Source organism: Pholcus phalangioides, unplaced genomic scaffold (genome assembly GCF_987345545.1).
Source record: "Pholcus phalangioides strain wild (caught in Gottingen) unplaced genomic scaffold, Ppha-v1.0 ptg000001l_1, whole genome shotgun sequence".
Classification (NCBI taxonomy): Eukaryota; Metazoa; Arthropoda; class Arachnida; order Araneae; family Pholcidae; genus Pholcus; species Pholcus phalangioides.
In genome coordinates, this window is record NW_028301594.1 from 22,932,280 (window position 1) to 22,952,158 (window position 19,879).

At 36.4% G+C, this 19,879-nt stretch overlaps 1 protein-coding gene across 1 annotated transcript in view; it reads right to left on the minus strand.

Moving 5' to 3' along the window:
• ds (dachsous cadherin-related 1) overlaps positions 1-19,879 on the minus strand; it is a 105,655-nt gene that overhangs the window by 37,869 nt on the left and 47,907 nt on the right. The gene's annotated exons all lie outside the window — the stretch shown is intronic.

Sequence of the window (19,879 nt, forward strand, 5' to 3'; positions counted from 1 at the left end):
TAGGAGGCTTTGGTACTTACGGTTCTCATAAATTTTGAATTTTCATCAATTCTAGAATTCGGAATTTCATCTAGAAAGATATTTCTGAAATTTTGCATTTTTATCTATAAAGAAATATTCCTGGATTTCTGCATTTTCATCTAAAAATAAATAATTTGTGGAATTATTTATTTCTGCATTTTTTATCTAGAAAGAAATAATTTTGGAATTTTGCATTTTCATTGAGAAAGAAATAATTTCTGGGATTAGTTCTTTCATTTATTCTAAATTTCCATCAATTCTGTAATAATTTCTTTCATTTATTTCGAATTTTCATTGATTTTGGAATTTCATGGGTGCTGGAATTATTTTCGCATTGGGTCCCATGTCTGGTAAGGTCGGCCCTGTGTGTATCCAGGGTAATCAAGGTTCCATTGCATTCGCCAATGACGGCGAATTCTGGTCAAAAGTGGCGATACACATGACGTGAGCTCTATATCCAAGAGACGTTCTCAAAGAAGGTTCCTGAGATACATTGATGTCTCAACTTCTAGCGTGAGAGAGAAAGAGAGAGAAGAAAAGTAAGAGAGAGAGAGAGAGAGAAATGGCTTTCCCAAACCTAACGATATTCCAAATCGGGAATTGAAATTCTGTTGGAATTCGTTCTTATCAGCAGGGAGGAGAATTTTAAGGCGGTAGCTACTGAATTTTTTTTTTTTTGAGAGAGAGCGAAGCTATTTGGTGAGGAGAGAGAGACCTGTGTAAAAAAGAGGGAGAAGACGGGCGCCGAAAGTTCGTAGCCATCGTTATAATAATGCTTAATATCGTTATTCGAGACCATCATTAGCTGCAGCAGCAAAAGAAAGGATTTTTCTTATTCTCTCTTCTCTTACGGACCCGATGATTACGGCTCAACAGAAGCGACGGTGGTATCTAATTGAAGCAATTACCTTGCATCTGAAGCAACCAACACAACGGCTGGTCATGCTACTGCTACTGCTGCTTTTTCTTTCTCAGATTCAAATATGTGATTACCTTTAAATAATGGAGCGTGATGGACATACATACGTACATACATTATCCTCGGAAGATGCAACTGCGATTTCAATTCAAACAGGGTGATTTTACTACCAAACTTGTATATTAGTGTAATGAACAGCCCCGGTTTGACCGTGCGAGTGCAAAGCTATGGTTCGAACGAAAAGTTGATTTGAAGAAAAATTATATCGCCGTATTATATATAATACAAGTTGTATATAGAGGAAACTTCTACCTTTTTACCATAGTAAACCTTGAAACACTTGAAATTGTTTTAATAATATTGCGTTCCAGCTGGTGTTTTTGGAGCACAAGAGATTAGAAATACATAACTTCACAAATGAATGTTGTTTCAAGTCTTTGTTGTCTTGACAGAGATTTTGCAAGTATGCACGTTTTAGTAACAAAATTTGTGCGCTTGTTTTTGCCATGTTTCTTCTCAACATTGCAAGTTTATTGAACTATATTTGGTAATTAATCTATGCCAGAGATGGGCAAACTTTTTTAGAAGCGGGTGAAAACACAAAAAGAAAACATTTGGTGGACCGGACATACTCATAATTGGAATATTTACGCTTAGAAGTGAAATGGTGGGATGTGTTGAATACTTTGCGGGCTTCCACGGTTTCATTGCAGATGTGAGACAATGGTTTATCCTTTACAACTGTGAAAAAGAGTATATTTTAATGAAACTTTATGCATATTTATTGCTTATTTGTTCCATTTTATTTTTTTGCACAATCAAATGTTTTTAAATCAATTTATATTTAAATTCTAACAACTATATTCTTCTCCCCATATACTAAAAACCTCCCCCTTTTATGAATTTTTTTAAAACAATGAAATTGGAAATTTCTACACTATTATTTTGAAATCTGCGGCTGTCCGGATAGAATCTCTAAGTGGGCCGCATCTGGTCCGCTGATCATAGTTTGCCCATCACTAATTTATTCAATCACCTGATAAACTATACTAAGTGCTCAATCATACCAAGCACTGCAAATGAAGTTATTAATGTTTTTCACAAATGGTGGAGCATCGTGTACCTTGAAACGAACAGTATAAAACTTGAAATTTTCCTAGTTTATCTTGGAATACTGAACGCACTTAATTTTTAAAACTTCTTCTTTTGCTTTCAAATGCAATTTATATTTTAAATTTTAAAATTCTGTAATTCTGTCTTATAAAAACCTCGGCTACCCTCATTTATTTTCTGCCATTCACCTTTGGTTATTTCCTGGTCAAATTTAATAGATAAAACATACAGTTTACAGTGTGGGATTTGTCCCACAAAAACTTTTACCAAGTGAATTTCTTTAAAAGGAAGTGTGAGAAAATATTTTATTGTTCATCAGCGTCAGATATATCAAATGTTGACATCACGGATGTTATATCTCTAATGCAATCACTTAGCATCAAAAGAACTAAAGATATAAAAACATTTAATTTTCCTTTCCTCAAGTATGATGTAGAATAATTATGCGTTTCATTTACACAAATGTGTTCCTACCTCTATTATTGTTACTTTTATTTATACAGGGGGGTAGTAAGAAAAGTCCTTAAGCCACATTTTACTGAGGAACTGTTGATCCAAATAACGTGTAGACTTGTAGATACATCATTCATATTACAGGGGGATGTACAGTTATTAAAATGCAAAAATTGGCTTTTTAATAAGGACACGCTGTCCTCAAAAATCCAGTAAGAAACTTATCACTCTGTCTCCACTGTGGCCAACAAAAAAAAAATTCTACGTTTCTAAGTGCATCATTCACCGAGAAATTTTAATTCGAAAATCTGAGAAAAATTGCGAAACAAACATCATGTTTAAACAAACCAACAATGCTAACTTCTCTTATTTACGCTGTTTTTCCCCGATTTTTGAATTCAAATATTTCAGACTTAGAAACATGACTTTTTTTTGGCCTCAGAAGAGACAGGGTGAAAATTTTCTAATTGGATGTTTGAACATAGGGTGCCCATATAAAAAATTTATTTTTATACTTCAATAACTATAAAACCCCTCGCTATACGAATGATATATCTAAGGTCTACACGTTATTTGGATGCTTTTTCTAATTGAAATTATGCCTCTAGGTCTAGGATCAACGGTTCACCAGTAAATGTGGCCTAAGGTTGTACGTTCCCCTCACTATCTTGTATATATTAATAATCATATTTGCGTAATTATTTTGATATCTTTTATTTGAATATATGGTTTACATTTTTGCCTTCTCAAAAATTCATATTTCATGATTATATACAGTAGGAAAGGTAATTTAAATTCCACATGATTTGTTTGATGCAGTATAAACACACTAAAAAATGAATTTAGTGAAATTTGCAACGGTAAAAACTGAGAAGGAAAAAATTTTTTTTGAAAAAATAAAGTTCCAAATGTTCCAAGGTAAATAACACCCCCCCTCCCCACTATGTATATAAATTATTATTATATTATATTTCGGGTATCGACGTGTAAATGTGCGAGGAATTCCCGATGAGATGGTCTACAACGCGGACTTCGCAACCGGTGTGTTGTGTGTTTGATCCACTCCGAGAAGATAATTTTTTTTTCTCAATTCCAACTCGGAAACCTGTTTATCACCCAATCCAGAGCCGAGTTTTCGTTCGTGTAATAATAATAATACTTGTAAATTGGTTGCGGCAGGAATGCAGTTCGACGCTATCCCTCGCGACCCTCCAACCCGGTCCAGCCCATTGTCAGGGAAATATAGCAGCGGTGGTAAGAGAGGTCGAACCAGAACGGTGTCGTGCGCTGCGACGAACCTCGCTTCGATTTCATTGATGACGAAGACGATCGCTGATCGAAGGGTGTGGAAATAACGAGGTACATTAGGGTGATCCGACAGTTATTCTGACGTGTCGCAACACACGTCTTTCATATTCATCCTTTGAGCGACCGATCACTTCCACCTTTTTAGTTCCACGGATAACTTACGCAAAAAAAGAAAAAAAAAAGAGGGTCGCAGACACCTATTATTGTTATCTTATTCAAAATTGCGGATCCCCTCCCCCCAAAGTTAGGCGGTTAATCCAGAGGTGACTTATTAAGTAGGTTCGTTGGATCATCGTGTATTTTATGGAACAGACCAATTTTTCCCATATCACTTTTCTTTTAAAGAGGGCGAACACCAGCCCCCCATAGATCCGCACCTACTCGAATTCTTTCCAACCCCATCCAACATAACCCATAAGCTATATTGAGTACGATTGCCATCCATGTATCCATGTTGTGATTTTTTTTCAAAACTGATTTTCATTTTTAATCAGACAAATGCTTAGGACAGGGTTGTTATTCTATGGGCCACGACATGGATTTGATTCGCCCGAGTAGCGTGGTGGTAAGATGCTGGTCTATCACCGTGAAGGTTGCCGTCACGGTCCCAGGTTCAAACCCGGAGAAGAATAAGGATAAGATATTTTACTTAACGAGCTTGAGACGACCACCGATAGATGGAGCCTTTATTTCCATCCCAACTCATTATTGCCAGTTAATTGCAATATAGCGATGTGGCCAGAGTTGGTGTTTGGTGAAGTAGTACACTTGATTCGCTGGTGCTTCCGTATTTGTAAATAGATTTGTAAGAAAAAAAAGTACACAAAAATCTATTTACAGCTAGGGGTTCTTTAGCTTTCTTTCAAACCGAGCACAACTCCAGTGTATCGCCATGGGCAATTTACTACGAATGAGTTGTGCCTGAGGTGTATGTACCTAACTATTAGTGTGTGTACCTAACAATCTGAGTGCGTATATAGTGTGTCTGACTTTTCAGTGCCGCCATCTATATTTCAGAAAACAAGGTGAATGAAGTGTAAATGACTGAATATTTGTACCGTTGTAGGTCTGTGGCGAAAGTTTTTAACGGGGAGACTAGATCGCATTCGCTTCTCCAAGTTGGGAACCAGGCTTCTTTAGATGTGGGTCAACGACCCAAACTTGATTCGCATAGGCTTTAGAGATGGGTCGTACAAACCCAATTACAGCCAGGGATTCTTCAGCTATGGGTAACGACCAAAATTTTTGTGATTCACGCCTCCAAGATGAGTCGTGCAAACCCGGGATTCTTCAGTTGTGGATCACAACCCAAACCTGATTCACAAGGGCTTCCGAGATGGGTCGTACAAACCCACTTACAGTCAGAAATTCTTGAGCTATGCGCGACGCAAACTTGATTCGTAGGGGGCTTTTGAGATGAGTCATGCAAATCCACATTCAGCCAGGAATTCTTCAACTATGAGTCACGAACCAAACTTTATTCACGGGAGCTTTCAACTTGGGTCATACAAACCAACTTGCAGTCAGAGGTTCTTGAGTTATGCACCACGACCCAAACTTGATTCGCAGCGGCTTTCTAAATGTGTCGTGCAAATCGACTTACAGTCCCGTAATATTATGCACTCAGCGTCACTGGTTTCACCAATTTCGAAAAACAAATAGCTTCATAAGTCGCGATCTGTTCTTGTTGTTGATTTTGGGTCACGGCTAAAAAAGTTTAAGAACCTATGGCCAAAGGGATCCGCGGGATATGGTTTCAGAACACAGTCTTTCACCATGTTTTCATTGCTATTGCATAACCTGGAGGATTCCTTGGGCAAGTGCTAATTAAAAACACTGCTACAGAGACTGACGAAATTAAACTAAACTTCAGTAGAAACAAGCACGAAAATCATGACTGCATTTTCCCCGCAGATTATTTCAAAGAACGCCCAGCCCTGGAGGGCAGAGAGGTCTTCCAGCCTTTTTTTTCGAGTCTTGTACCGTCTCTACAAGAGGTCTTCAACCTTTTCTAAGTCACGAAAACCACCGTACATGCCAATCATCAGAAGTAGAACACCCATATGGCAATTCTGACAAATGCTCAAAAAATAAAACCATCATAATATGCAACGTTGATCCTTAAATTTGGTGTACTGCAAATGTGCCGCTTAAATAGTCTAGGAATGTGTTGCGGGTCATTTAAATGATCTGGAAATGCGCCGTGGGTCATTTAAGTGAGGTAAGAACGTGCACCGAGCCACTTAAATGATCTAGAACCGTGCCCCAGGTAATTTAATTCATCTTTAAATAGGCCGCGGATCACTTAAGCAGTCTAGAAATGTGCCGCGAGTTACTTAATTGATCTATAAATGAGCAGCATGTCACCTAAGCAGTCTGAGAATGTGCCGCGGGTGACGTAAATGATCTATAAATGTGCCGTAGGTTACTTCAGGAATCTGGTTACGTGCTGCTTAGTTCATTTTTACAAAATGAAGTTCAAAATCGCGGGACGCATCAGATGACTTCGAGAGGCCCACGAGTCATGAGTTGAGCATGTATGCAGAAATAAAAAGATAGATCGATCCGCCACATGATCGATGGAATTGGCGTTTACTTCAAAAATCAAATAATTTCAACCAACACGTTTTTTTCCCTTCAATCTATTTAAATAATAATAATAAAAAAAATCTTATCTATTTTTTTCTCCCCTTTAATAATATATTTCTTATCACAATATAAATCTATGAGTTTTTTTTTAAAGTTTAAGTTCGTAGTTTATAATTTAGGGTGCCGCGGGCTATTGTTCGCGAATTCCTGTGGTGTGGAGTGTGCTCCCTCCATCCGACTTCTATATACTAGTTGATAATTCAACAAGAACTGGATATCGGAAAAAGGTGAAAGGAGTTCAAAGTCGTCGAACGGAAGCCGCGGTGCGACAAAAATGCCATTTACTAAAAGAAATTCAATTCAACGAGATCAAGTGATGATTTTTGTGTCCTCCGCATCAGAAAAAAAAAGTGAAAGAACTATCCGTACACACAATGGGTCGGATCCGGTACTAAAAGTGTGTTGTCAGATTTTCTCTTTGAAAACAGCGATTACATGCACACACACGTACCACGGTGTTCGAGCAGCAGTTTAAAAAAAAGTGAACTGTTCTTTTTGATAGGGTAGAGCTCGTGAAATTTCACTTACCGATTCGACTATCAGGGGTCCCCCAGACTTTCTCATAGGGTCTTATTTTTGTGAAAAATTTTCCTCACTTTTGTGAAAAGGGTCATTGATTTTGTGAAAAATAATTAATTTGGCGGGAAGCGAAATAATCATTAATAATAGTTTATTTTATTATAAAAGAAATGAAATGCCAAATTTTGGTTCTATTAATTTGTATTTTGTGAAAGTTTGTTTTCAGGCATAGAATTGTGTGAAGAGTCCATTTCACAGATATGGTATTTTGTGCAGGGTCTGGAAAACGGACCCAAATTTTGGTTAGACTGACGCCTGACTATATTTTTTCCCTTAGTTATAACTACAGCCCGGATAATATGCACTAAAAAAATGACTAAATGTGCTCTTAAAATATACAAACATGCATTTGAAAATGCCAAAATATGCACTTGAAAGATGTCGAAAAATGCATTGAAAAAACCAACTATTACACTATTACACTATAAATCATAAAAAAGTTAAAAAATTCCAAAATAGAAAAAAAAACCTCCGTGAGAAAATATAGAAAATACTGACCGCATAATTTATCGTCAGTTATGCGATAAATGGCAGTTTCTCCTCCTAGAATTTTCAGTTATTGATCTAACAAATTCAGGTATCCATATTTGGAGCAACTATATACAGGGTGATTCAAATTGTTTGTCCAATGACTATCTCTGCAACCGTTGACTTTAGAAGTATACTTCCAATCAAACTTTTTTTCAAATGCTATGCGGTCTCTTAAAATGTCGTAATATATTTGAGGGGTCATATATATATATAAAATTAACTTTTTATGTAGTCCCCGTGTGCTAAAATTGTTGCTATGTCTCTCCTGAGGCCAAAATAAACAAATATTTAAATAATAAAAATAAATAAATAAAAAATCACGTTTTGAAGTTCAATAATCGCTGAGATATTTGAGTTCAAAATCTGATAAGAATCGGGTACGAGAACAGCATAAATAAAGGAAAAACTTTCTGTTAGTTCATGCTGTTTTTAGAAATAACTCCGTTATTCGGAGTGCCCTTTAAACGGAGTTTTGTCAGTGTGTACCGGATTTGTAAGTGGGTCTTTGTAATATGGATACAAGATGAGAAGATGAGGCAGTTATATATATTCTCATCCCATCCCGTTTCTATACGGGATACAAAAAAAATTCGGACAAGTGGATATCTATTTACTTTATAAAACCAGATAAATGAATGGTCATTTGCAGCCCGGAATTTTGAAACGCAATGTAAATTGTATTCCTGAATTGATATTGAAATTTTCCGTTAATTTTCTTGGCCACCTGTTTGCACAACACATGTAAAGAACGTATTGGCAAGGTACCTGTGTCTAGTATGACTCCGTCAGGTTATAGTGATTTTTCCTGAAGCTTATTTGGAAAATTCCATGAAATAGTCAAAGATAAGAAGTGCCTTAGAATGTTGTTAAGAGAAGAAGAAAAAAAGTAATCTAGGGTCTGCTTCGATGAGAAATATGAAAAATGATTCATTTTTGAAGAATTTATACACATTTCGGTTAAGAGCCGATAGCAATGTGTCTTACTTGTGTGTCTGTCGATCGAATTAATTCTTTCCTCGTCTGACTTAATTTTAATAAATCAACTGTTTTTTTTCGCAAGATTTTCATTTAAAAAAAAGCTGTATTCTATATATAACTGAAATTTTAATGTAAAATAGAATGTAAAAAAAATGTAACTTTTTTATATTTGAAACAAAATTAAAGCAACAGAAGAAAAATATATTCTTTTAAAATTACTTAGGATGCAAAAGCACTGAATAAAAACTTCCATTTTTATTATGAGGACATAAATTTAAAAAAAGGAGGGGGTAAGAAAATGAGAAGTACATTTTTTACGTGAGTTCTGTATATAAGAACCGTAATCATATCATTAAACCAAAACCCATCAAAAACTATCAACCTAATCCAAAGAAACCAATTTTACAAAACGACTTCTATACTGAGCCGAATTTTGATTAATGGAATCGAAACAGCGCATGAGGTAATTAAGGAATTAAAATCGAGTAATAATAGAATTTCAAAAGAAATGCGGAGAAAAAGTAAGAAAATAACGACTAAGGGTATTTAATGACACTTTGGTGCAATGCGATGAACCTACACCAATCTACGCTCTCGCTCACCCAAAGTAAGCCATATCAAACGTTTTAAGCATCTGTTGGATTCCGCAAGTAGCGAGAAAAATACAGAAAATTGGCCATATTATCAACCTGACTAAAATACCAGTTGGCCGTGGAAAAAGGGTTCTAAAATAACCGAATTCCTCAGTAGAATATTTACATTTAGAAAGTTATATTTGCAAAGGTTTTTGATGGAGCATGTAGTGAGCAAAATTAATGAGACAATTTCATTGAACAGTGATACCTCGGCTAACGAAGATAGTTTGTTCCGGAATCACATTCGTTGGCTGAAACGCGATTTTCCATACGTAAAAACGTTTAATTCGTTCTAATCACTGAACAAAATTTCAAAGTAACTTTTACAAAACACTAAGAAACACTGTAAGAAAAAATAAAAAATAGAAACTGCCCAAAGGCTGAGGTTAAAACCTTTACAACTGGATGAAGGAGAAATAAAAAAAGAAAGATGAAAAAACTATGTGTATGAACCGTAACTGTTCGTAAACCGTTGTGGAAAAACACAAAGTGTGTGATGCGGTGTATTATTTGTGATATTAGTTAGCTCATTTGCCTCTCACACACATGCAGATGGAAAAAATAAGTTTCTAGATTGCCCAAACTGTTCAATTTCGTATTGACATCATTTGGTACCTGGTACCATTCACGTTTGAGGTTTATTTGTCATTTTCTTTTAAAAGCCTTTTCTCTAAAAGCTTAATCATTCATTACAGATGAAATGGTCCAAAATCTTTCTGAAGGAGAAAAAGAGATGTATCTGTATAAGCAACTCTGAGGTGGAAATATATTAATCTAGCTCGAGTGACAATTACTCATTGGATTCATTTTGATTGCCACAAAAATTTAGCTAAAGACGACATGGCTGTTTTATATTAGACCATACCTACATCCACGTCAACTAAAACATTTGTTAGCCGAAAAATTCGTAAACCGATGCGCTCGTTAACCAAGGTATCACTGTATTCCGCATTTCTGGGTGAGTGGGTGAACCGCTTGTACCAGAGCTTGACAAATCCCTTGCTCTTGGTGCCTAAAATTTTCTGTATGTGATTGCTAAATTGGAGGAAAAGGATATAAAGCAGAGCTGTGTGTGTGTGGACAATCACAAATTAAAAAAATAATCTAGGCGCCGGAATAATTTTTTAGGCGCCAAAAAACATTTTTACCCGAAAGAAAAGTCCGAAATAATGTTTTTAGGACTTTTCAGGACATAGTGATCATCTAGGGGCGAGCAGGGCCGTCATTTCAACTTTTCTCCGGGGGGGGGGGGGGGGCAAAGAACATGTACTCAATGTATTTATAATTTTATATACAACATTTTTTGTGTATTTTCAAAAGCCAGTGACGCCCCAAATGACGGGACTAGGCGCGAGCAAAAATTTTTACCCGAAGAAAAAGATCCAAAATAATGCTTCTTTTGACTTTTTTTCGGGGGCATAGTGACCCTCTTTGCCTTTATATTGGCAGATATGCCGCTATAAATTCCGCTGCTCTCAGCCTGTGATTTAGTAACTACACAAAAAAAAAAAAAAAAATTTGGGCGCTAATACCAATTTTTTAGTCACCATGGCGGCCTGGCATTTGTCCAGCCCTGATATAGTCTCGAAAAAGTCAAAAACATTATTTAAGACTGTTTTTCTTGACATAAAACATTATTCTTGGCTCCTAAAAAAATTTCCGCTGGGCTCGGTCGATTGCCCTTTTTAAATGGGTGGCTTTTAATTTTCATAATTTTCAACGTGTTTCCGCAACAGGTCAATTGCCCTCCATCTGATTTTTGTCATTGTAGGTGAAGGAGAGAGAGAAGTATTTTGAAATTCCTCAAACATAATATTTGAGTAACCAGTAATGATGCATAAAAATTATGTGCAATTTGGTTAAGAATTGAAAAAGTGATTAAATATTGCTTAAAAATTGTTTTTACTAGCGCCATCTACTGTTAGTTTAAGAGACTATTTTCTAAACTAATGCACATTTAAGCGATATGTTTACCTCTTTTTTTGAAGAAATTTATATTGTGAGTTATTATTTTGAGAAAACTTATTACAATTAAAGCTTAATCAGTGAAATTTGATACAGTCAAATATCGGTTAGAACAATTTTTATTTATTTTGTTCTCGTGGACCTGAATCATTGGATTCACTATACTAACGTTCGTTTTAAGTTTCAGTTTCGATAGTTACGCGTTCCAATCAAAATTATAGATGATAATTTTCTGATTTAATGGGCGCACATGAATGTTTTCTTTTAATTTTCTTCTGAAAAACAATTTTTTTTTTCAAATATGTACTATAATTTATCATTTTAATGATATTTAAGTAAGTTGTGCCCACTTGTAACAAAATCGGATAAACTGAAATATCAGTTAATACGATTTTCTCTTCCAACTTCGTGTACCCAAGCCATCAAACGTGCCAAGATTAATTAGTTTTGCTTTGCAGCACCTGGGCATTAATGTTTGATTTTAAATAACATTTTCTGATTTTATACATGTGAATTTTGCTGATATATATATTTTTTTACTTTTCCACCTTGTCTTTTAACCGAAAAATTAATTTCCCAAAAACTCACAGAATATTTGTTTATTTTGATAAGTTGCGCCCACTTGTAAAAAAATTGGATACAGTGAAATACCGGTCAATACGACGTCACTTTTGCCTTCATAAGCCTGAAGCATTAAAATAACGTATAAAAACTAATGGAATGATGTCCGTCTAAATGTATTTCGTACTGCTTATTTATTATGTTTTGAATGTTGGAACCAGGGCTGAACGAATTTACTATTCTCCGACATGCCCAAGGCATGTAAAAATTTTGAACTGGCCATAAATTGATTTATATACCTACCTATACGCCCCAAAGTAGAATGTGTCAAAATCTGCGAGGTATGCAGTAGCGCTAATTGTTCTGTGACATATGTCGCAGAACAATTAGCGCTACTGCAGAACAATTTGGAAGAACTTTAAGAAAAAGTGCAAAAAAACACTATTACATGTATGGGGATTTTTACCACAGAAAATTTCTAGTCAGCTGAGGGCAGAACAGTGCTAAACATTCTGCTTTGGGGCCTATGCGCTCGCTTCGTTCGATACGTAATTTTTCCATTTTCTGCATATTCCCAAAATTTAACGTTGATATTTTTGAGATGACGAGAAGCACTAATTTCTAACTTTAAAATGATTTTTCAAAAGGACTTTCTTACGCTTTTTTTATTTTGGCGCGTCATTGTGTATTATTTGTCTCCCGAGACCATTTTTCTGCTCGTGGTTATATGAGTTAATTCCAAATTAGAAATTTTTTGTACCATTTTCTTCGGCATGGATATTTTCACATCCCGAATTAATGCATTTGTACGTTTTGAGATATTTATAAATTTATAACTATAAAGAGAATCGATTTTTTCCCGCGCTTAGTGGAAACGCACATCCACAGAAATTAAGTTAAAAAAATAGTTTTTATATGGTATGAATAAAACTCCGAAAAATAACTAAACAATTTATCTCTGATGAAACTTGTTCAGATCACTTTGTACTTTTACCAACTGTAGCATTTCATACCGTATTTACTCGCAAACAGGACGATCTTGCATATAAGACGAGGTATGATTTTAGGGATCAAAATAAAGTAAACTGGATTTGTTAATTCAACTTAGAGTGTGAAAAAATATTGTAAAATAAATACAATTTATAGTTTGGGAAAAAATGATAAAAATCATCCCGGACTGGAGTTCTGTCAGTATCATCCATGTGGGGCCATGTTGCGAAATTTCATGCACCTGATCTCGCAGACATTTTTTCAGATGAACTGCAGCAATTTTCATTCTTGGTTCAGGTTGGTGACATAATGCCACAAATGTTAAATAAGGCTAGAGGTTTAGAACAGATTAGAGACAGCATTGCGAATTTTTTCAACATCATCAATATCAAACTGTTGTAGAGAAAGATTCTTCTTATTAAAAAGGATAAAATTATAAGTTCGCTAAAGTCTTTTCAAGAAAAAAACTGTCATCTCTAGCTTTATTGGGCATTGAAGCTGAGATAACTTAAAAATTGGATTTTGATGACATTATCCATGACTTCATTGATGTGAGTGTGTGTAAAAGCATTTGTGTTTATATAGGGAGACATTTTATGAATAATTTTACATTACATTTTTCATTTAAAATATATTTTTTTATGCGTTTATAAACAACATCTACATTTGCTGACACACCAAACCATTGGCGTACGCAAGGAGGGGGGGGGGGTTGGGGTTGTAACCCCCAAGCCGAGTATAGTGTTATTTTGCAGGAAAAAACGTAAACCTTCCCCCTGATAAGAAAAAAAATTGAACGCCCCTTTCCCTTCCCTAAGAAAATTCTGCGTACGCCTATGCACCAAATACCTTCGACCATATTCGGGGGGGGGGGGGTAATACCACTTTTGCCCAGGGCCCCATCAAGTCAAAGTCGTGCCATGCTTCCTTCAGTCACTTGAAAGAAAAATTGCATTTGCAAAACAAAGCACGGATATTAAAGAATTTAAGTGATATTTTAGAATCGAAGTTGTAAAATTATCAGATATTGACATTTGCACATATAAAGGCACTCTCATCAGTGAGCCAAGATCTAACAGAAGCTAACAGCAACCGAGTGGGTTTCGCATCAGCCTCCGGCTCTACAGGTTTGGATTCGAATGGATGTCTTCGTAGTCGTTCCGAACCAGCTTAATAGCAAAAAACAGAATCCCCCGTCTAATTAAACTACCGAGCGCATAAATGACCTTGGCGGGACGAAAACGAACCGGAGACGCTGCCGAGACTGTTTTTGCTGTATGAAAGCTACGTATCATCTCGAACCGGTGTCACCCGACCCCAAACAAAGAAGATACTTTTCACTTCACTGCGAAATTCGTCACTATTTTCGACACACGTGTCGATGCAACACCGTGTTTTGAAGAATGAGAAAATTTTTTTGGTCTTCACTGTGTGTGTGTATGTGTAAAAAGATGACCCACGAAGAGGTTAGCTTGAAGACAATCAATGCAGTCTATTTCTTTTCGTCTAAAAATTTCGATACCCAATTGAAAGACATCAGATAAACACACCTCACGAGATTATGCTTTAAACCAGAGGTTCTTAACCTATGGGTCGTGACTCAAGTTTGGGTCGCAGGAGGTTCCGAAAAGGGTCATTCAAATTCACTTAAAGCCAAGGGTTTTTTAGCTACGTTTAACAACCCAAACTTGATTCACAAGGGCTCCTGCGATGGGTCGCACAAATGCACTAACCAGCCTTCTTATAATGCATATTATATTATGCATGCGCTTATTTGCATCGCTGGTTTCACTAATTTCGAAAAACAAAGTCCCATTGGTCGCGAAGCTGATCTTGCTGTTGATTTTGGGCCGTGACTTAGTAAAACGGTTGAGAACCCTTGATTTATACCACCTCGATCTAATTAACCTTCTACAGCCGGGCTGGACAAATCGCAAAAAAAAATCTAGGAGCCAGAATGATTTTTTAGGTGAAAAAAAAATTTACCCGAAGAAAAAGTCTGAAATAATGCTTCTTTTGATTTTTCTGGGCATAGTGACTCTCTTTCATTTTTGGCAGATATGCTACTATAAACTCTAAACATTTTGTGTTGCTCTCAGTCCGTAATTTAGTTACTACACAAGAAAATTTTAGGCGCCAATACCAATTTTTTAGTAGCCAGGGTGACTTGGCACCTGGGATTTGTCCAACCCTGTTCTATAGCAAAGATGCACAACCTCCGGCTCATAAAAGGTGTTCCGGTTGAAGAGCATCAACACGCACAACACGATAAATGCGTAGGCTGATACCATATTTCCGTTATAAAAATACGGGAAATTGCAAGTTATAACCATTTATCGCCAATAAAGTTGTCCATTGCAAGTAAATATTGCCAAAGGCAATAATGTGATGAAAATAATCTCAATTCTTTATCTCAAAAATTCAAGTAAGCCTCGTTGAAAATAATGGAAAAAACAGAACATTTTATTAGTAGCCATGAAAAAGTTGGGAAGACAAGAATTATATACGGTAATGTCCAGTAAACTACACAAGTGATCCAACGTTGCCACGTCACCCTTGCTATACAGGGTGTCCTGTAAGTGCTAATGCGGCCTTTATATCATCTACCGCCTGTCGTAGATGTATGATTCCAGTTCAAAAAATGCTCAAAAAGCGATAAAAAATTACCCTTTACCTATTGAAGTGAGAAAATACAGTGTGTCACAAAATAAAAAACTCTAAATTTTTATAGGGTCCTCTTGTTTTCCAACTTCCAATTAGAAAATTGTCCTTAATCTCTTGAGGCCAACAACAAAAAAAATTCCGTGTTTCTAGATGCGATATTCGCTAAGATGTTTGAATTCAAAATCCGAGAAAAGTTATGAAAGAACAGCAAAACTAACGGACAATGTTTCTTTCTCTCATCTATGGTGTCCTTTTCCAACTTTTCTCTGATTTTTAAATTAGATCATCTCAGCGAATATGTGATTAGTGCACTTAGAAACTTGGAATTTTTTCTGTTGGCCTCAGAAGAGACAGGGCAAGAACTTTTTAATTAGAAAATAGAGAACGGAGGACCGTATAAAAATTTAGATTTCTTTTTTATTACACACTGTATTTTCACTCTCAAAACTGATTACAAGGTGGTTTTTGAATGCATTTTGAGCATTTTTTAAGTTAAAACTATACCTCTACGACAGACGGTTGAGGAGATAAAGACCGCCTTAGGATTTCCGGGGCACCCTGTATAGTAGGAGTTCTCAAACTTTCCGAGAAGGTGGTCACTTACGTGATTTGATAACCTGTGAAGGGCCACTCAAAAAATTGCGTAACATGTTGTGGACCAAAATAAAATGGACCAATTCAGATTTTGGATGTGTTCAAATTTTAAATATGATAACGACGATTTTGGAGGACAGGTAGGTCTGACAGCCACGGTACCGAATCGACACTTTGTTCATTAAAAATGGGAAGCCAAAATGTATATCCCCCCCCCCCCTCCGGAATCAGCATATATTTTTTTCTTAAGTGTGGCCCTCACCGTGGAACTTTTATGCGGTAGTTATTCATCTGCAGGGCCATCTCAACACGTGGTCTCATTCGAGCCTCTGTACCTCTTATGGCCCAGGTACCTGTTATGTCCTTGCATAGCAACTCATATCGATAGTGCCAGACTTGTAAGAACTCCGGTGCATAATGTGGCCCTAGGACTCGTGATGTTGTAAAGATCAGTTTTTGACAAATTGAAAAAAAGTGTAGGTGCTAACAGAATAATTTAGGAGCCAAGTGTATTTTTTCCTGTGCCAGTAATCACCCATAAAAAATTATAGACATCAATAACTATTTTTTAGTTGCCATCGCAACCTGGCACCTGGGCTTTGTCAAAGCTTGGTTAAGGGTTCTGTTCGTCAGGAGACCACCCCTCCCTCTCTCAGCATCTACAGTTAAAATTACATTTAAAGGTCCCACACGATACAAACTATTCAATCACACAACAAATTAAATAACACCAGATTTATCGCTAACTTCATGCACTTTCAATGAGGTACGCTGTTTTAGATTCAAAGTCAGTCGTTACAGGCTCATATTTTTATCGTACAATAATCAAAATCAAGGTCACAGTCACGGGTCACATTCCACCCGAGGACCATGGATTCAGCAAGTATGGTCTTTTTTGCAGTAGTTCTCAACCTGGGATCATACACCCTTGCGGCCCTAGGATATTTTAAGGGAGTCCTGGAAAAAGTTGAATGGGAAGAAGACACATCACAGGTTGTTAAGAGGGCCTACAGACAGCTCTGAAAAAAAAAAAAATAGAATGTAATGTGAAGTAATAAGGCTTCAAATGCAGAAATTGTGGGAGGGGAAAGTGACTACAACTTCCAGAATTCAGCTGAACTTCCCATAAAACTAAGGTGAACTAAAGGCAGGGGCCCATCCTCGATGGTTCGGGGGTTCCCTATCAATGGGGGGAGGGCAACATGGATGAGTTCTGGTACTATGATTTTAGAGAGAGCAAGTATGCATAAATGGAAAAGTGCTACTTCCAGCGAAGTACGAGGACCACCCGAACGTCACTTAGCCAGAGGGCCCTTGATGGTGAGACGGTCCAGCCTTCCCCAAAGAGAGCCTATTGAATTGTAGTCCGGGGAGTCCAGTGATCCACCCTCAAAATTTTTGCTTACTACATGGGCTAAAAAAAAAGGTTAAGAAACACTGCTCTATTAAACCGTGAAACTATTTCTAGTGGTATGACAGAACGAACCAAACAAAAAAAAAATCGTACGTGTGTATGTTCACACCATTCAGGAATGGCACGAGGAAGTTCGTCTGCGAAGAATTCCATGTATACTTACTACAATAATAAGACGGATTTCAATTATTTTTATAAGAAAAATAAAGTAATATCCAAGGAAACATTGCAAAAATGGGGGAAAAGAAAAATTTTATAAAAACGCTGAGATCTTCACATGTCCCTCCCCCCCCTGGGGGGAGGCAACGTCCTTCCATGGATTCCATGGAGCCCTTATTCTGTCTACCTGTCTGCCTCCAAAGAAAGAAAGAAAAAAAAAGGACGCCGGTGGAGTCCCCCAAAAAGGACCTCTTGTCCCTCCCTTTTGGTGACCCTAATCGTCTCGACAATACATTTCTCTTTTTTTTTTTTTCAATCATGCAGTCAAGACATGATAAGCTGAGGTAATAGGGAGCAGGGCCAAGTGTTAGGATTAGGCCTGAGCGAAATTCCGATGCAAACTCTTGAGTGAAACTAATAAGATAAAAAAATTAATAGGGATCTTGAAACCTTTTTTTTTTTTTTCAAATTTAATATAAAAAAGACGGTTGAAATTCTTTGCGAATGACTTCAGATAAAATAAAAAAAGCTCATCAGACATGTATGCTTTTTAGTGCTACTAATCAGGGCTGAACAAATCGCAAAAAAAATTTAGGCACGAGCAAAAATTTTTACTCGAAAAAAAAAGATCCAAAATAATGCTTCTTTTGACTGTTTTCAGGGCATAGTGACCCTCTATGCCTCTATATTGGCAGATATGCTGCTATAAATTCCAAACATTTCGTTCCGCTCTCAGCCTGCAGTTTAGTAACTACGCAAAGAAAATTTTAGGTGTCAATACCAAGGTAACCTGGCACTTGGAATTTGCCCAGCCCTGGTAGTAATAATTCAGTGCTTATACGAGTACCTATATACATAGGCGATTAAAAACGGGGCTTTACAAAGTTTTCACTAGTTCGTCATGGCGACTAGAAAATCGGTGCTGGCGCCTAGAATTTTTTATTTGTGATTATTAAATTTCAGTCTGACGATGGCACAAATTTTCTGATTTTGAGACGGCGTTTTTTAAGATGGGAAGGTGATAATAAGTTCTCGGAAGTCGATAAAACATAATTTAAAACCATTTTTCTGGAGCAAAAATCATGCTTGATGCTCGAGAAATTTTGGTTGGTGCCTAATTTTTCTGATTTGTAAAGCCCTGTTAAAAATATAATAACAAAAAATTGGAAATGGTCAATCAAATTTGAGACAAGATCTTCAGTAATATTTATTTAATACTTTTTTACGTGCTTTATAAATTGAATTTAGCGATTACCAATAGTTTTACGGCATTATTTTTAAAATAGCAAAAGAAACGTAACTTATGTATCAAGGGTTTCAACAGCTGGTTGATTAATTCAAAAAGAAAAATTCATTTACCTTTATAGGGAATCGAAACAACGCCCTCTCGCATGCCGGGCAAGTGTGCTAGACCACTACGCCACAGACGTAACCTACTTCTTTCCTTAGAGTTTTATATGCACTGAACGGGACTGTACATGAACATTCAGACCTAGCTAACAGCTCACATATACTGACCAACAGATGGCAACTTATCTGAAGATGTGATGCAACTCTCAGCTACTCATATGCAGGTTTCTGACAGCTGGCTGATGCGAAGATGATTGAAAACCTAATACCACCTCATAATCTGATTGGGGCATCCTATAGGTATACACAGTAAAAGCGATGTCCACTATGAGGTTCTACTGAACCTCATAGCGGAAACCGCTTATAACTGACAGTTAGAAAAATTTGTTAACAAAAGGTGCTTATTTTTATCTGACGAGTTTTACATTTCCAAGCAACCGATTAAGCATCGATTATCGTGCTGTTTTGCATAAACATGAATGCACTGCATGACTCAAACCCCTCGCCAGCCAAAAAGATTATTGCTGTGTTTACATTTGATTTACATACATATCTATTTCAATTCAACCTATGTTGAAAAAAAAAACACCTTTTTTTATTTGATATATAATAAATACTTTTCATAGCTAACTCAGGGCTTGACAAACAGAAAAAAAAAAGTTTAGGTGCCAAACTAATTTCTCAGGAGCCAAAAAATGATTTTTCCCCTAAGAAAAACAGTCATAAATAATGTTTTTTTGACTTTATTGAAACTAGATGACCCATTTTCATGTTAGAAGACAGACTATTATGAATTATTAAATCAGAAACTTTTGTGTCACTCCTAGACTCTGATTTAGCAAACAAATATTGAAAATTTCAGGTGCCAATACAGATTTTGGGGTGACGACTGAGATTTGTCAAGCCCTTAGCTAACTTACTGCATTTTCATTGATGTACACCTTGTTCCATTACAACCCCTACAATAATTATTTGTTATAAACCGGACTTTCATTA